The sequence below is a fragment of the Mesoplodon densirostris genome, chromosome 10, assembly GCF_025265405.1.
Source record: "Mesoplodon densirostris isolate mMesDen1 chromosome 10, mMesDen1 primary haplotype, whole genome shotgun sequence".
NCBI lineage: Eukaryota > Metazoa > Chordata > Mammalia > Artiodactyla > Ziphiidae > Mesoplodon > Mesoplodon densirostris.
The window spans coordinates 56,078,304-56,093,444 of NC_082670.1; the positions used below are offsets into that span (position 1 = coordinate 56,078,304).

The following is a 15,141-nucleotide window of genomic DNA, read 5'->3' on the forward strand; positions in this document are numbered from 1 at the left end:
AATATATTAAGTAATATAAAATCACATGTATACATAATTGTATGTAAAAAAGTGAAATTACACAGTAGCTTTTTTCTTTTTTAGAAAAGTTAGGTTTACAGAAAACTTGAGCAGATAACAGAGTTCCCACATACTCCCCTGCATGCACGGTTTTCCCTTATTAACATAACTTATTAACATCTTGCATTAGTGTAGTACATTTGTTAAAATTCATTAATGAATATTGATACATGATTATTAACTAAAGCCCATAGTTTACATTAGAGTTTACTCTGTGTGGTCAATTCTATGGATTCTGACAAATGTAAAATGACATGAGTCTGCCATCAAATTATCATACAGAATAGTTTCACTGCCCTAAAAACCGCTGACCCCCACCTGAATAGTTTCACTGCCCTAAAAACTCCCGACCCCCACCTACTCATCCCTTCCCCCTTCCCCTCAAATCCCTGACAACCACTGACCTTTTTACTGTCTCTGTAGTTCAGCTTTTCCCAGGATATCATATAGTTGGAATCATGAAATCTAGCTTTTTCAGACTGGTTTCTTTTACTTAGCAATATGCATTTACATTTCCTCCTTAATGCTGAAGTTTTTCATGGCATAATAACTCATTTATTTTTATCACTGAATAATATTCCATTGTGTGACTGTATCAGTTTGTTTATCTATTCACCTATGGAGAGACATCTTATTTGCTTCCAGTTTTTGGCAATTATTAGTAAACATTAATAAATAATAATATAATATTTTATTATAATATAACATTTATGAGCAAGTTTTTGTGTGGACATATTTTCAGTTCATTTGGGTGAGTATCAAGGAGTGGAATTGCTGAAACATATGGTAAGACTATGTTTAACTTTGTAAGAAACTGCCAAACTGTCTTCCGTTGTGGCTGTACTGTTTTGCCTTCCCACCAGCAGTGAATTAGAGTTTCTGTTGCTCTACATCCTCGCCAACATTTGGTGTTGTCAGTGTTCTGGATTTTTGCCATTCTAATAGGTGTGTAGTAGTATCTCACTGTTGCTTTAATTTGCAATTCCCAAATGACATATGATGTTAATTAAGCATCTTTACGTATGCTATCTGTAAATCTTCTTTGGTGAGGTGCCTGTTCAGATACTTTTGCCTATTTTTTAACTAGGTCATTTATTCCTTATTGTTTTAAGAGTTATTTGTATATCCTTTATCAGGTACGTGTTTGGATACAAGTCCTTTATCAGGTATATATTTTGCAAATATTTTCTCCCAAATCTGTGGCTTGTCTTTTCATTCTCTTAACAGTGTCTTTCAGAGAGCAGAAATTTTAATTTACTTGTCAATATTTTTTCATTCATGGATCATGCTTTAGCTGTTGTATCTAAGAACTAACCACCAAACCCAAGATCACTTAGATTTTCTCCTATGTTAATTTCTAAAGGTGATATCATTTTACATTTAGATTAGTGATTCATTTTGAGTTAATTTTTGTGACTGGTGTAAGGTCTGTAATATCAATATGTATTGTATATCTAGAGGTAAATTCCCAGAAATGAATTTTCAGGGTCAGAGGGTTATGTAATTTTGATTGTAATAGGTATTACCAGAATGCATGTTCAGAAAATGTGCTAATACTCTATTTTTGCATCATAAAAACATGGGTAGAAAATTTTACCCACATTCCCACTATAAATTGCTATTATCACTGTTTTTCTGTCTGATGGGTATGAAAGGATATTTCAGTGTTACTTTTATTTCCCTGACTACTAGTTGAATTTGAAAATATATTTCATATTTGGCAGCCATTTATGTTATCTCTTTTACTAATATATTTTTGCATATATTGGGGATTTTATTCTAGTTTTTTTTTTTTTTTTTTTTTTTTTTTTTTGCTGTACGCGGGCCTCTCACTGCTGTGGCCTCTCCCGTTGCGGAGCACAGGCTCCGGACACACAGGCTCCGCGGCCATGGCTCGCGGGCCCAGCCGCTCCGCGGCATGTGGGATCCTCCGGGATCGGGGCACGAACCCGTGTCCCCTGCATCGGCAGGCGGACTCTCAACCACTGCGCCACCAGGGAGGCCCTCTAGTTATTTTTTTTATTGCCAATTTGTAAGAACTCTTTATATATTATAGATATTACCCTTTCACTACATCTTCATTATACTTGTTTTTCCCTGATCTATCTTTTTAATTAAATTTGTTCATGGGTCACTTCATCCTTGACTTTGTTTCCACCCGAAAGCATCAATCATTGGCCAAAATGTGTAGGGAATGACTGAACGGCTCTCTTAGAAAGCTGTAGACATAAGGAAATCACAGAGAAACTAAGGTCATTCTGTCTGGAGGAGAAAATAGTAGGCAAGTGGTTCGCAGGTAGAAGGAAATAAAAAGTTATTTCAAGTATTTGAATGACTGCCATGTGGAAAAAGGATCACAGTAATTCTGAATGCTCACAAGTGATAGAACTACACTGAAGGAGGATTACACATAGGTAGCGTTGGGTTTGATATAAGAAAGAAATGTCAGGGCTGCACCAGAACTAAATGGTAACTTATGGTTTAGAGAATTCCATGAAACATCTGAAGATGGCCAACATAAATATGGAGAGCTCCCAGGAGACGATATCATGGACTAGTTTCTATCATTCACGAGAACTAAAACCAGTTGAAGCATTTCAAAGGAAATGGGGTTCAATACAGATAATTTAGTGATCACAAAACTGTTGGAAGGGCTGGACAAGTTGAAGGCAGGATGCAGGCATTAGCTTTCAGCTTCACTTCTACAATTCTAGTCTCACAAGATGGACAAATGCTGCAATCACACAGGGGTGGGTAACACAGAGAACCTCTCAGCTAACTTCCTAGCTAGTCTGTAGCCCTGAATCAGGCGAATATCAGGAAAACTCAGAGACCACTGCAAAATCCAACTGCATATATGCAAAGCCCACATAACCATCTGCTGCCACTCTGGAAGAGAAAGCGGCTTTTCACCTCTACTCCACTTTAGTCCAAGTGCCTCTCGTTGACAGAGTGTAAATGGTAAATGCTATCCACAGGGCTGGAAACAAGAGAGCCTGGGAAATATAGTTCATAGACTCTAGCCCCTGAAGTGCAGAGGAACATTAGAAGGATATGACAGGGAATAACGTTGTCAAACACCTACAGCAGGGCTCAAGCATCAGTCTGGGGGACAGACGGAGGGTTGTACTTGATGCTATATAGCCTGCTTAAGACTTCTAGAAGCAGGATTCCATAGCACTCTGCACATCTTTCCTTCTGAAATTGCTTTTAAAGGTCGTCTCTGTCTTTGGAAAGCATGAGCAATGCTGCCTACCTAAATATAGATACGATGGAAACACACCCACTGTATCACTCTTATAGATTCTGTGCAAATTGTACTTTAAAAGATGTCATTCACTTTGTGACTGCTAAAAACACAAGCCTGTTATTCAGGTCAATTAATGTGTATTGAAGAACACCTTCTATGAGTTGTCAGAGCAATTTTAAAGCCCAAGAGGCCCAGCTAGCCACTGGTGTTGTAGATACAACCATGCACTGCAGTGCTTCCCCTACAGCCACAGAATCACTGCAGTGCCTTCTGGATGGCAGGGAAATGAAGACCAGTGGCCTCCTTTCTTGGGTTAATTGCATCATGATAGGCGGGTGGGTCTCCCACTTCCACCCCATTTATGCTCTAAATTTCAGGACCAATTCTATAAAGTCACATAATGAAGATTAAGGAATAGATTTGATTGAGGAAATGAAAAACTCACAAGGGCAAGGTCAGCAATACAGATATTCACAGTATACTTCATCTTTCATTATCCTAATTGAAAGGCATGCCAGGGCCAGGGAGGCAGCCAGGGAGGGGCACCACTAAGACTTCATTCAAGAGAGATCTGCCATGAGGAGCACAGTGAACAGACAGCCTCCTCTTTTAGGGCCTCTGGAAACTACAGGAAGGCCAGCTCTCCTCCAGAAGCTCCCCAATGGCTGAGCATCATACAAGTTACAGGGGCCTACTCTCACCACCATTATTCAACATACTTTTAGATGTTTTAGCCACAGCAATCAGAGAAGAAAAAGGAATCTAAATCGGAAAAGAAGAAGTAAAACTGTCACCATTTGCAGATGACATGATACTATACATAGAGAATCCTAAAGAAAACTACTAGAGTTAATCAATGAATTTGGTAAAGTTGCAGGACACAAAATTAATGCACAGAAATCTCTTGCATTCCTATACATTAATGATGAAAAATCTGAAAGAGACATTAAGGAAACACTCCCATTTACCACTGCAACAAAAAGAATAAAATACCTAGGAATGAACCTACCCAAGGAGACAAAAGACCTGTATGCAGAAAACTATAAGACACTGAGAAAAGAAATTAAAGATGATACAAACAGATGGAGAGATATACCATGTTCTTCAGTTGGAAGAATCAACATTGTGAAAATGCCTATACTTCCCAAAGCAAAATACAGATGCAGTGCAATCCCTATCAAACTACCATTTTTCACAGACCTAGAACAAAAAATTTCACTATTTGTATGGAAACACAAAAGACCCCAAATAGCCAAAGCAATCTTGAGAAAGAAAAATGGAGCTGGAGGAATCAGGCTCCCGGACTTCAGACTATACTACAAAGCAACAGTAATCAAGACAGTATGGTACTGGCACAAAAACAGAAACATAGATCAATGGAACAGGATAGATAGCCCGGAGATTAACCCACACACATATGGTCACCTTATCTTTAATAAAGGAGGCAAGAATATACAATGGAGAAAAGACAGTCTCTTCAATAAGTGGTGCTGGGAAAACTGGACAGCTAAATGTAAAAGAATGAAATTAGAACACTCCCTAACACCATACACAAAAATAAACTCAAAATGGATTAAAGACCTAAATGTAAGGCCAGACACTATAAAACTCTCAGAAGAAAACATAGGCAGAACAGGCTATGACATAAATCACAGCAAGATCCTTTTGGACCCACCTCCTTGAGAAATGGAAATAAAAACAAAAATAAACAAATGGGACCTAATTAAGCTTAAAAGCTTTTGCACAGCAAAGGAAACCATAAAAAAGATGAAAAGACAACCCTCAGAATGGGAGAACATATTTGTAAACAAAGCAACTGACAAAGGATTAATCTCCAAAATATACAAGCAGCTCATGCAGCTCAATATCTAAAAAACAAACAACTCAATCCAAAAATGGGCAGAAGACCTAAATAGACATTTCTCCAAAGATATACAGATTGCCAACAAACACATGAAAGGATGCTCAACATCATTAATCATTAGAGAAATGCAAATCAAAAGTATAATGTGGTATCACCTCACACCAGTTAGAATGGGCATCATCAGAAAATGTACAAACAAATTCTGGAGAGGGTATGGAGAAAAGGGAACCCTCTTGCACTGTTGGTGGAAATGTAAATTGATACAGCCACTATGGAGAACAGTAAGGAGGTTCCTTAAAAAACTAAAAATAGAACTACCATATGACCCAGCAATCCCACTACTGGGCATATACCCGGTGAAAACCATAATTCAAAGAGTCATGTAGCACAATGTTCAGTGTAGCTCTATTTACAACAGCCAGGACATGGAAGCAACTGAAGTGTCCATCGACAGATGAATGGATAAAGAAGATGTGGCACATACATACAATGGAATAGTACTCAGCCATAAAAAGAAATGAAATTGAGTTATTTGTAGTGAGATGGATGGACTTAGAGTCTGTCATACAGAGTGAATTAAGTCAGAAAGAGAAAAACAAATACTGTATGCTAACACATATATATGGAATCTAAAAAAAAAATGGTTCTGAAGAACCTAGGAACAGGACAGGTATAAAGATGCAGGCTCAGAGAATGGACTTAAGGACACAGGGCGGGGAAGGGTAAGTTGTGACAAAGTGAGAGAGTGGCACTGACATATATACACTACCAAATGTAACAGAGATAGTTAATGGGAAGCAGCCGCATAGCACAGGGAGATCAGCTCGGTGCTTTGTGACCACCTAGAGGGGTGGGATAGGGAGGGTGGGAAGGAGATGCAAGAGGGAGGGGATATGGTGATATAAGTATACGTATAGCTGATTCACTTTGTTATACAGCAGAAACTAACACAACAATGTAAAGCAATTATACTCCAATAAAGATGTAAAAAAAAAAAAAAAGTTACAGGGGTCTGGCCATTTTTGCCCAGTGGGGTATTCCTCTGTGGGCAGTCTTAGTGCTGGCCTCCCTGTTGGGCTGAACAAAACTATCCCAGAGCTGCATCAGGGAATGCCAGGAGCAGTCCCCTTGTGCACATGTGAGGGATTCCCTGGAGTACCTTCCTATGTATGAAATTGCTGGATCGAAAGGAATTTCTTCACGTGGCCTTCAAAGAAGTGACCATTACAGGTCACCTCGTTCATGCATTTGAGCAATGCAATTTCAAACCCGTAGTATATTAAGGGCTTAATTTGGACCAAACTGTAAAGGAATTTACAGTATTTCTAAAGCAAGATGCCCCTTTAGGATCAGCCTACCACCACCACTCAGAAATTATAAATACGCGGGCTTCCCTGGTGGCGCAGTGGTTAAGAATCCGCCTGCCAATGCAGGGGACATAGGTTCGAGCCCTGGTCCGGGAGGATCCCACATGCCGCAGAGCAGCTAAGCCCGTGCACCACAACTACTGAGCCTGTGCTCTACAGCCCTCGAGCCACAACTACTGAGTCTGTGTGCCACAACTACAGAAGCCCGTGCACCTAGAGCCCATGCTCTGCAACAAGAGAAGCCACCGCAGTGAGAAGCCTGCACACCGCAACGAAGAGCAGCCCCCGCTCGATGCAGCTAGAGAAAACCCACGCAGCAATGAAGACCCAACACAGCCAAAAACAAATAAATAAATTTATATTTAAAAAAGAAATTATGAATATGATAAACTAAAGATTATTCCTCAAGCATATAAACCAAAGACAAATGAACATGTGTTGCGTTTGTAAGACAGCAACAGACTCCCACTGAAAGAGGATGGCTCTCAGAGCAGCTGGAATCACCAATGAGACTGAAACAGCATCTTCTGTGAAGAAGATTATAGAACTACAAAGCTAATCCCATTTCATCTCGTAAGGACTTCCCGGGGCTTCCTTTCTACATACCTGTATTAAGAGCTTTATCCCCAAGCGAGTACAGTACACCTGCCTGAGGTTCTTCCTCCCAAATCTGCCTGCCTTCCTCCTCTCTTGACACAGGTGTCCGATCCACACTGTGGTCTGAAGTCTTCCTGCGCTGGTTCCTCCCTGCTTATCTTTCACGGGCATTATCCCCAACTAATTTCTAGCACTTGTAATTGGGTTTTACACTTTCTGGATGACCTAAACGAATACAGCCGTGAGAGTGGCTGGACACAACATGGGCTTTGTTCCAGAGGAGGGAGCCCTTTCCTCTTTTTGGCCCCCCATTTTCACATTGCTGGGGTTGGGGTGGGGGAGGGAGGATAAAGAATGCTTATTGCCAAGCAGCCCGGATTTGGGATGCCAGCTGTTTATAGCAGTTGTCTGAGAAAGCCAGCTGCTCTGATTCTGTGGAAAATTTGGCTCTTGAGATGATGGAAGATTCTGGTCCTATAGGAAGCTGGTTTTATTTAATTTTTTTCTTTCTTTCTTTCTTTTTTTTTTTTTTTTTTTTTAAAGAAGATGTTGGGGGTAGGAGTTTTAATTAATTTATTTATTTTTGCTGTGTTGCATCTTCGTTTCTGTGCGAGGGCTTTCTCTAGTTGTGGCAAGCGGGGGCCACTCTTCATCGCGGTGCGCGGGCCTCTCACTATCGCGGCCTCTTGTTGCGGAGCACAGGCTCCAGACGCGCAGGCTCAGTAGTCGTGGCTCACGGGCCTAGTTGCTCCGTGGCATGTGGGATCCTCCCAGACCAGGGCTCGAACCCGTGTCCCCTGCATTAGCAGGCAGATTCTCAACCACTGCGCCACCAGGGAAGCCCCTACGTTGACTTCTTAACCAGCTCCCACAACTGCATAAGCCTCAGTCCCTACACCAAATCCCCTATTCTATGTCACTCACAGTACTTCTGCTTCTCTAATCAAACTCTCAGTGATACTCCACTGACTTTACACCTACCCCTCCCTCCACCGGCAGAGTAAATTTCCTCACCTGTTGACTTTGGGTTTGGCCAGTACTTTGCCTTGATGTGACACAAGCAGGGACCTGTCCAGTGGACGTTCTGCTGTCATCACGAGAAAAGTGTACTCTGACCAGCCCCCGGTCTCGGGAGAAAGAGGGATTCGTGTGGACACAGTCACCCCCGCCACTGCAGTCTGAAGCAAAACTGCCCCAGACAACCCCAGACCCACAGTGCAAAGCAGAACCGTCAATCCCAGTCCAGCCTCATCAGCCAAGCACCAGCTGACTCACAAATGCATGAACAACAATAAAGACTTGTTTCATTAAAGCCATTGAGTTGCAAGGTGCTTCCTTACACAGCAATAACTGACTTATATACTGGTATAAAACTTTTATGTCAGAAAATGGATTCCATACATCTCTGACTGTTGCCAAAGTTTACTTTTATGTGTTTGCAGATAACTTTATCTATACTTCATTCAAAAACCCCTCTCTTTCCATTTCACTCTACAGAGGCAGGAGAGGGAAGTGAGGACTTGAAGAGCCATGGTCCAGGATGGTCTCTCAGTCTCTCTCTCTGTCATCAGACAACTAGCAGGAGGCTCGGGCAGTGACTGCCAAGCTGACAGCATGGAGGTCCCATAGGGAACTGCAGGTTTTCCTCAGGACCAGTCCCTCAAGGGGCAGTGTGGGAGTGGCAGCAGTAGCTGAGGACGGAGGTGAGATGAAGGGTCCTGCGCTTTTATCTTGAGGCTCCCAGCAGTTTCCCTCCACTCTGGTTCTTCTCGGGGAGCCAAACAGAAAGAGCAAATGAAAAGCATCCTTCAAACAAGCCCTGGAAGGAAGCCGAGTAGCAGGAGTTCAAAGGCCCTGAGTCATCACTTTCAGGCCCTTTAGACAGGTGCTTTCCCTGAAGCAGAGTGTTCCTCCTTAATCACTTGGGGACTTTCTGTGAAACTATTTGCTGACACAGGTCTCTCCAGCTGGAAAGGACTGTTTCCCTCGTTCAGGCCACAGGGGCCAGCCTAACTTCTGCCCTGTTGTTGGAAACAGCTCTTATTAGTTCTGTCCTGGCTTTAGCCTAACTGCCCCTCTGCGGCACTCACAAATCCTTGATGCTGATGCAGTGTTTAAAGATATGAACTTCAAATTAGGAGTTTGGGATTAACATATACACATTATTATATATAAAATAGATAATCAACAAGGACCTACTGTATAGCACAGGAAACTATACTCAATATTTTATAATAACCTGTAAGGGAAAAGAATCTGAAAAAAATAGATATATATGTATGTATAACTGAATCACTTTGCTGTCCACCTGAAACTAACACAACATTGTAAATCAACTATACTTTAATAAAAAAATAGAAAAAAAAAGATATAAACTTCCATGGCCTCTCAGCTGGCCTCCTCCTATTTCTTCCTCTCCCCTCTCATCCATTATTGGTCTAGCAACCAGAGTGCCTTTTTAAAAACATAAATAAAATGATGTCACCCACTATCCTTGCTGAAAACCCTCTTAAGATACAGGGCAAAATAATGCACATTTTATTCACCCTCAACGAGGTGCAAAGAAAGGTCCCTGTCTACCCCATTATCACTTGTCTCCCCTTGTTCTCTGTCTTCCTGACACTCCAGCCTTTTTCCCAAGACACCGTGCTGCCTCCCACTCAAGGACCTCACACATGCTGTATTGTTAGCCTAGAACTTTCTCCCTTCACAAGTTAACTCTTTCTTACCTTTTGGGTCTCTGAGCTGGATGGCCTCCATTTCCCCTCCAAACCCACTTCCACCTCCATCTCCCTGTTCTCCATCCCAGAGGGCTAATCTATATGGACTACATGAATGGTCTCCTTTGCCCTCTGACCTCTGGAAGGATTTGAAGGGAGAGATGAGAGTGAAGTCAGGGCATTTATCTTCCTGGATTACTCTTTGCAAAGGTCAACTCTTTACAACTGTCAAGTAAGCTGTACTGGTCAGCCATTGGCGTGTAACAACCAAAACCTCTTGGTGGCATAAAACAATAAGCATCCATTTCTCAAATATATTCAGGTCATTTGGTTGGGGGGGGGGGTGTGGTACTGCTGATCTAGGCTGCTGTAATAATAATTCTTGATTTTCTGTAATTGATGATTTGACATCTTGAAAGTATGGGCCAAACTAACAGCTAAGTTGTTACATCCATACTGTCCTTGTGTTTTTGCAGGTTGCACAGACATCATATTACAAACTCTCTAACCACAAACCCCAACACACAAACCCATGATCATGTGTGTCGCACACATTTGTGACAGGGGCTCCACTAGAGGGAGAAGCAAACTCTGTGTTTGTTTTGTTTTGTTTTTTTTTTTGAGCAAAATATCCAAACACCTGCCATTGCTACTAATAGTTTGGGGCATATCTATTTATCTATCCATCCATCCATTCATCCATCTACCTATCTATAATCTATCTATCTATATATCCATCTATTTACCTATGAGGTTTCTGTGACTTTCTCTCTCCCAGGCTCCCTATTTCCTCTTTCTCTTCCTCATAATTGAAGGGTGTGTGAAACATGGTGAAGTTTGGGAGCAGGAAGACTACAGCTACTAATGATTCTCATAGTTTTAAGGAGTGAATTTATTATTCCAGCTTTTGTGTGAAGTATTTGCATTAGGGTACTAGGCTGCATCTAACACAGGCTTCCTGTTTGGTCCATTCAATCAATCAATATTTATCAAGAATTTACAATGTGCCAGACACTTTATTAGGCAATGAGAATATAAAGGTGAGCAAAATAAACACGGAACTAACAGTTTAGTAGGAGAGACAGACAATTAGATCATCAGAAGAGCTTAAGTGACTGGGCTTGCTCTCTTGCTGCCCAGCTGAGCATATCTGTTTTAAAATGTACCTGGGACTTAATTTGTAGGTATGACTAAGTGACAACAAGGAGAGGTCAATGTTATCAATGTCAGCATTAAGAGAAAAGTTCATTGCTTACAATTCCCAAGAGGAGGGGATATGCCATACTGCACAGGGCCTCGTAGGAAAGCACGGTGATCAGTCAGGAGCAGAAGGAGTGAGGGGAAAGCAAGGGTGATATCACTGTCGTGGTGGGAAATTGTTGGGTGGGGACGTCCCCCATTGAGCAGGATATCCGCTACTGGGTAAAACAAAGATGTTGGGGATTATTATGATTTACTTCACACAAAAGCTGGAGTGATAAATTCACTCCGTAAAAGTATGAGAATTATTAGTAGCTGTAGTCTTCTTGCTCCCAAACTTCACCATGTTTCATATACCCTTCAAATATTGAGGAGGAAAAAGAGGAAATAGGGAGCCTGGGAGAGAGAAAGTCACAGAACCCTCATAGGTAAAGAGATGGATGGATAGATAGATAGATAGATAGATAGGTAGATAGATAGATGAATGGATGACAATAGATAGACAGATAGATAGATAGGCCCCAAACTATTAGTAACCATGGCAGGTGTTTAGATATTTTGCTCAAAAAAAAAAAAAAAAATCACAGTTTGCTTCTCCCTCTAGTGGACCCCTGTCACAAATGTGTGTGCCCATGATCACACACCTAGATATCACACACACACACACACACACACACACACACACAGTGCTGCCACGCAGGTATTCTGCTTTCCTTTTTATTCCAGGAGGCACAGCTCTGCCTGCCATCCCCATAAGAAAGTGGAACTCAACCACGTCAAGTCATTACTTTCTTTCTAGAAAGACGCCACATCATTTCCCACCCTTACCCACCACTTCCTGTCTACTGCAATTTTCAATACTCTGAGACAACCAGCCCAAGTCTGTTACTCTGTTATCTCCATTAAGCCATGGTGTAATGGTTGGAAGGAGAGAGCACACAATCCCCATTTGAAACTTTTCAAACCATTTGAAATAGTTCCCTGGGATCAGGTGAACCAAAAGAGGTTATTAGCACCAAGAGGTATTTAAGAACAAAAGCAGAGGGGAAATTGCACAATATCTGTAGGGCCATGTAGGTGCCCTTGTGTGTCTAGAAAGTAACAGAAATGATGGATTCAGAAGGGAAACATAACTTGCAACTAATAAAACAAGATTTTGTTTAGAGAGAAGAGTCTCCTTGCTTGCATGTTTAACATACATGATGATAGATGCAAAGAGAGAGAGCGTAAGAGACAAAAAACAATTTTCACAATGTGGTAATTTCCTCCATTCTTTCAAGTGAATGTGTCTTAGGGTGAATTCCCACTAAGCAGACCCCATGACAAAGACTGGATGCATGTAGTTGGTTTGGAGGTGATTCCAGGAAGCATCGGTAGGGGCATGGGGAAGTGGGAAAGGGAAGAAAAGGAAAGGAACATAGGATGCATTCATGAGCAGGATGTTTCTGTGAGCAAATGGGGTGAAGTCCTTTGGGGCTCCTCAGGGAGACTGGGTAAGACCTTTCAGAGTGTTTCATACAAGGGGTGCAGCAGTTGGGGTATTACCCAGCAACACCCATCCATAACTGGTAGAGGGTGGCTCTATGGCACGGAACCCTTGGCACGCTCGCCTCCCCCAGGACAGGCTGAGCTCGCTCCAGGCATCAGAGGAAGCCCTCAGGCTGGGAGTCACGGGTGTTTGTAGGGAGAGTGATCCTGTGTACAGGGTCCTGGCAAGTGCCGGGACTATGAACTGTGAATTGTGAGTGCACAGTGCCGACCCCAGGGTCAGTGAGAGACAGGAGAGTCAAACCAACCACTCTCACCATCCTTATTCTTGTGTGGCTCCAATCAGGTGAGCATGTGATGCTCAGGTAGCTGAGTGTTATTCTGATGTTGAAGGGAGGTATTTTCCCTAAATGCAAAAACACCTACTTTATCTGAGGCTCAACTGAACAAACAGCAAACTGTCCCAACTCTTGGCATTTGGTGAGACCTTTTGCACCCAAACTTTGAACAAAACTTTGGTAGCTGCAGCTTCCCTCAGCCGAGAGATGTGATGAAAGGAAGGGTGGTGGGCAGATCAGAGGTGGTAGCGGATGAAAGGAAACATTATTGTCATTGTTGTTTTAAACAGATTGATAAAGGTGACCTGAGGCTTTACTTCTCTTGCTCTGTAGAGTAACACAGTTTGTAAAGAAAGAAAAAATTCAAGAACTGATATTACTAGCTATATAGCATGGGGTAGTTACTTTATCTTTTTACTTTGCTTTCACCTTCTTATCATAATCCTTTCTTGTATGGTTGTGGGAATTCCATAAGCCAGGGTGTATCCAAGGCTATCATTGTGGGCATGCAATGCATTTCAATTCTTGCTTTCACAATTGAGATTTGCTGGGTAAACCAACATCATCAATGTATTGTCTTGTGTCCTAAAAGTCAAAGGCAAATCTGGTTTACATCCCTGACACATTGCCTCCAAAATGTTCCCAAGGGGGAATCGATCCTGTAACTTCCCTTGGCCTAGGAAACACCTTTTATATCTGGGACTGGACCCCAGAGCACAAAGGTGTCTTAAATCAGGGGGAGGTTGAAAGGAGGGCTGCTTCTCAGCTGCCGTGACCTGCGTGTTCTAAAGGTACTTGATGTGAAACTATCCGTCAAAGCAGACCTACTGAACACTCAGAACTTGGCTGGGCACAAGTGTGAAACTATTTGATTTTTTCCCAAGTCATTCTCTTTGGCCATTCTTTGTTGAATCTCCCTTCCTATTGCTGATCTTGGACAGATTCTATACTTTTCAATTGTGTGACCACTTAAAAAGTCCAAACTGCTTTAAAAATTCAATCATATATTCAATTTAGCCACAAAAAAAAAAAAAAAAGAGAGAAAGGTGGACATAGAATTGTAAGGGAAGAGCAGTTGCAACGCAACTGTCTTGTGTACCAGGCCTCTGACCAGTGCCCTGGGTTTTCTTGTCTGGCACTACGAGGGAGCACAGTGGAGGAAGGGAAGTGGGAGAGATTAGGGTCAGAGTGGCTGAGACAAAGTGGGTCGTTCCTACCTGAAGCCTGTCAGAATGGCTCGATGATGAAAGTTAAGCCGTTCTACATCTCCTGCCTTGACCAATCCTTCTCCTCAAAACCCCAAAACTGGATTTTACTTGCATACATAGTCTCTTCTACTTGAGTGTTTTATAGGAATCTAGACAAATAGAAAACTAAACCCTTGGCTTTTCTTTATCTGTGTCCCTCATTCTGATTAAGCCATTTCTGTCACCCTGCCACTGCCTTGCCAGTGACAGAAGCTAGAAACTATTGGATCATTATTTTCTTTTTCTCAACTGTTCAAAGTCCCTTTCATTTGTCAGAACCCAAAGCCTCTTGCTACTAAGGTATTCTTACCTGGCTGACATTCCTCGTGGACGGGTGGCAGAAAAACAATTCAGCCACACTCATGGTAAACTCATCTCTCCCTGTCACATCAAAAGCAGAGCCACATTCTGTGCCTGCCCTCTCTCTCCACCCTGCAATTTCCAATTCTCTTTTCCAGCTCCTCAAAAAGACACAGGACAGCAAAATCAGCACATGTGCTGCAGACAGATATCCAAGTCCACATCACCCTAATAAAGCCCCTGTGTGAGAGAACACACAGCGGCACTCCTGCAAAGCCAGCGACTCGGGACTTAACCATTCCCTCTCCCTCTCCTTGTCCCAGTTTTCTGCTTATATAGAATTAACGAGAGGACTTGGGTGGAGAGTATGTCTGGGATATGGTTGAAGGCAGAAGAACAATTTAGGCTACCATTTAAAAATTTGTTTTTCAAAGTTGAATAGAGTAAAATTCACTTCTCCAGGGAATATACAGTTTTGTGAGCTTTGACAAATACCTAGCATTGTATATCAATCACCACAACCAAGGTACCAAGGTTTCATCACCTCCAAACATTCCTCCATGCTTCCCCTCTACACTCAAACACTCCCCTCCCTTAAACCTTGGCAACTACTAATTTGCTTTCTGATCTTCTAGTTTTATCTACTTTAGAATGTGATATAAATGAGATTGCATAGAGTCATCACTTGGTATCCAGGGGGAATTGGTCCC

The 15,141-nt window shown here is 42.0% G+C and overlaps 1 pseudogene; it reads left to right on the forward strand.

The window, feature by feature from the left end:
• Positions 1 to 6,343: 6,343 nt before the first annotated feature.
• LOC132497926 (UPF0538 protein C2orf76-like) lies at positions 6,344 to 8,408 on the forward strand (annotated as a pseudogene).
• The last annotated feature ends 6,733 nt before the right edge of the window (positions 8,409 to 15,141 follow it).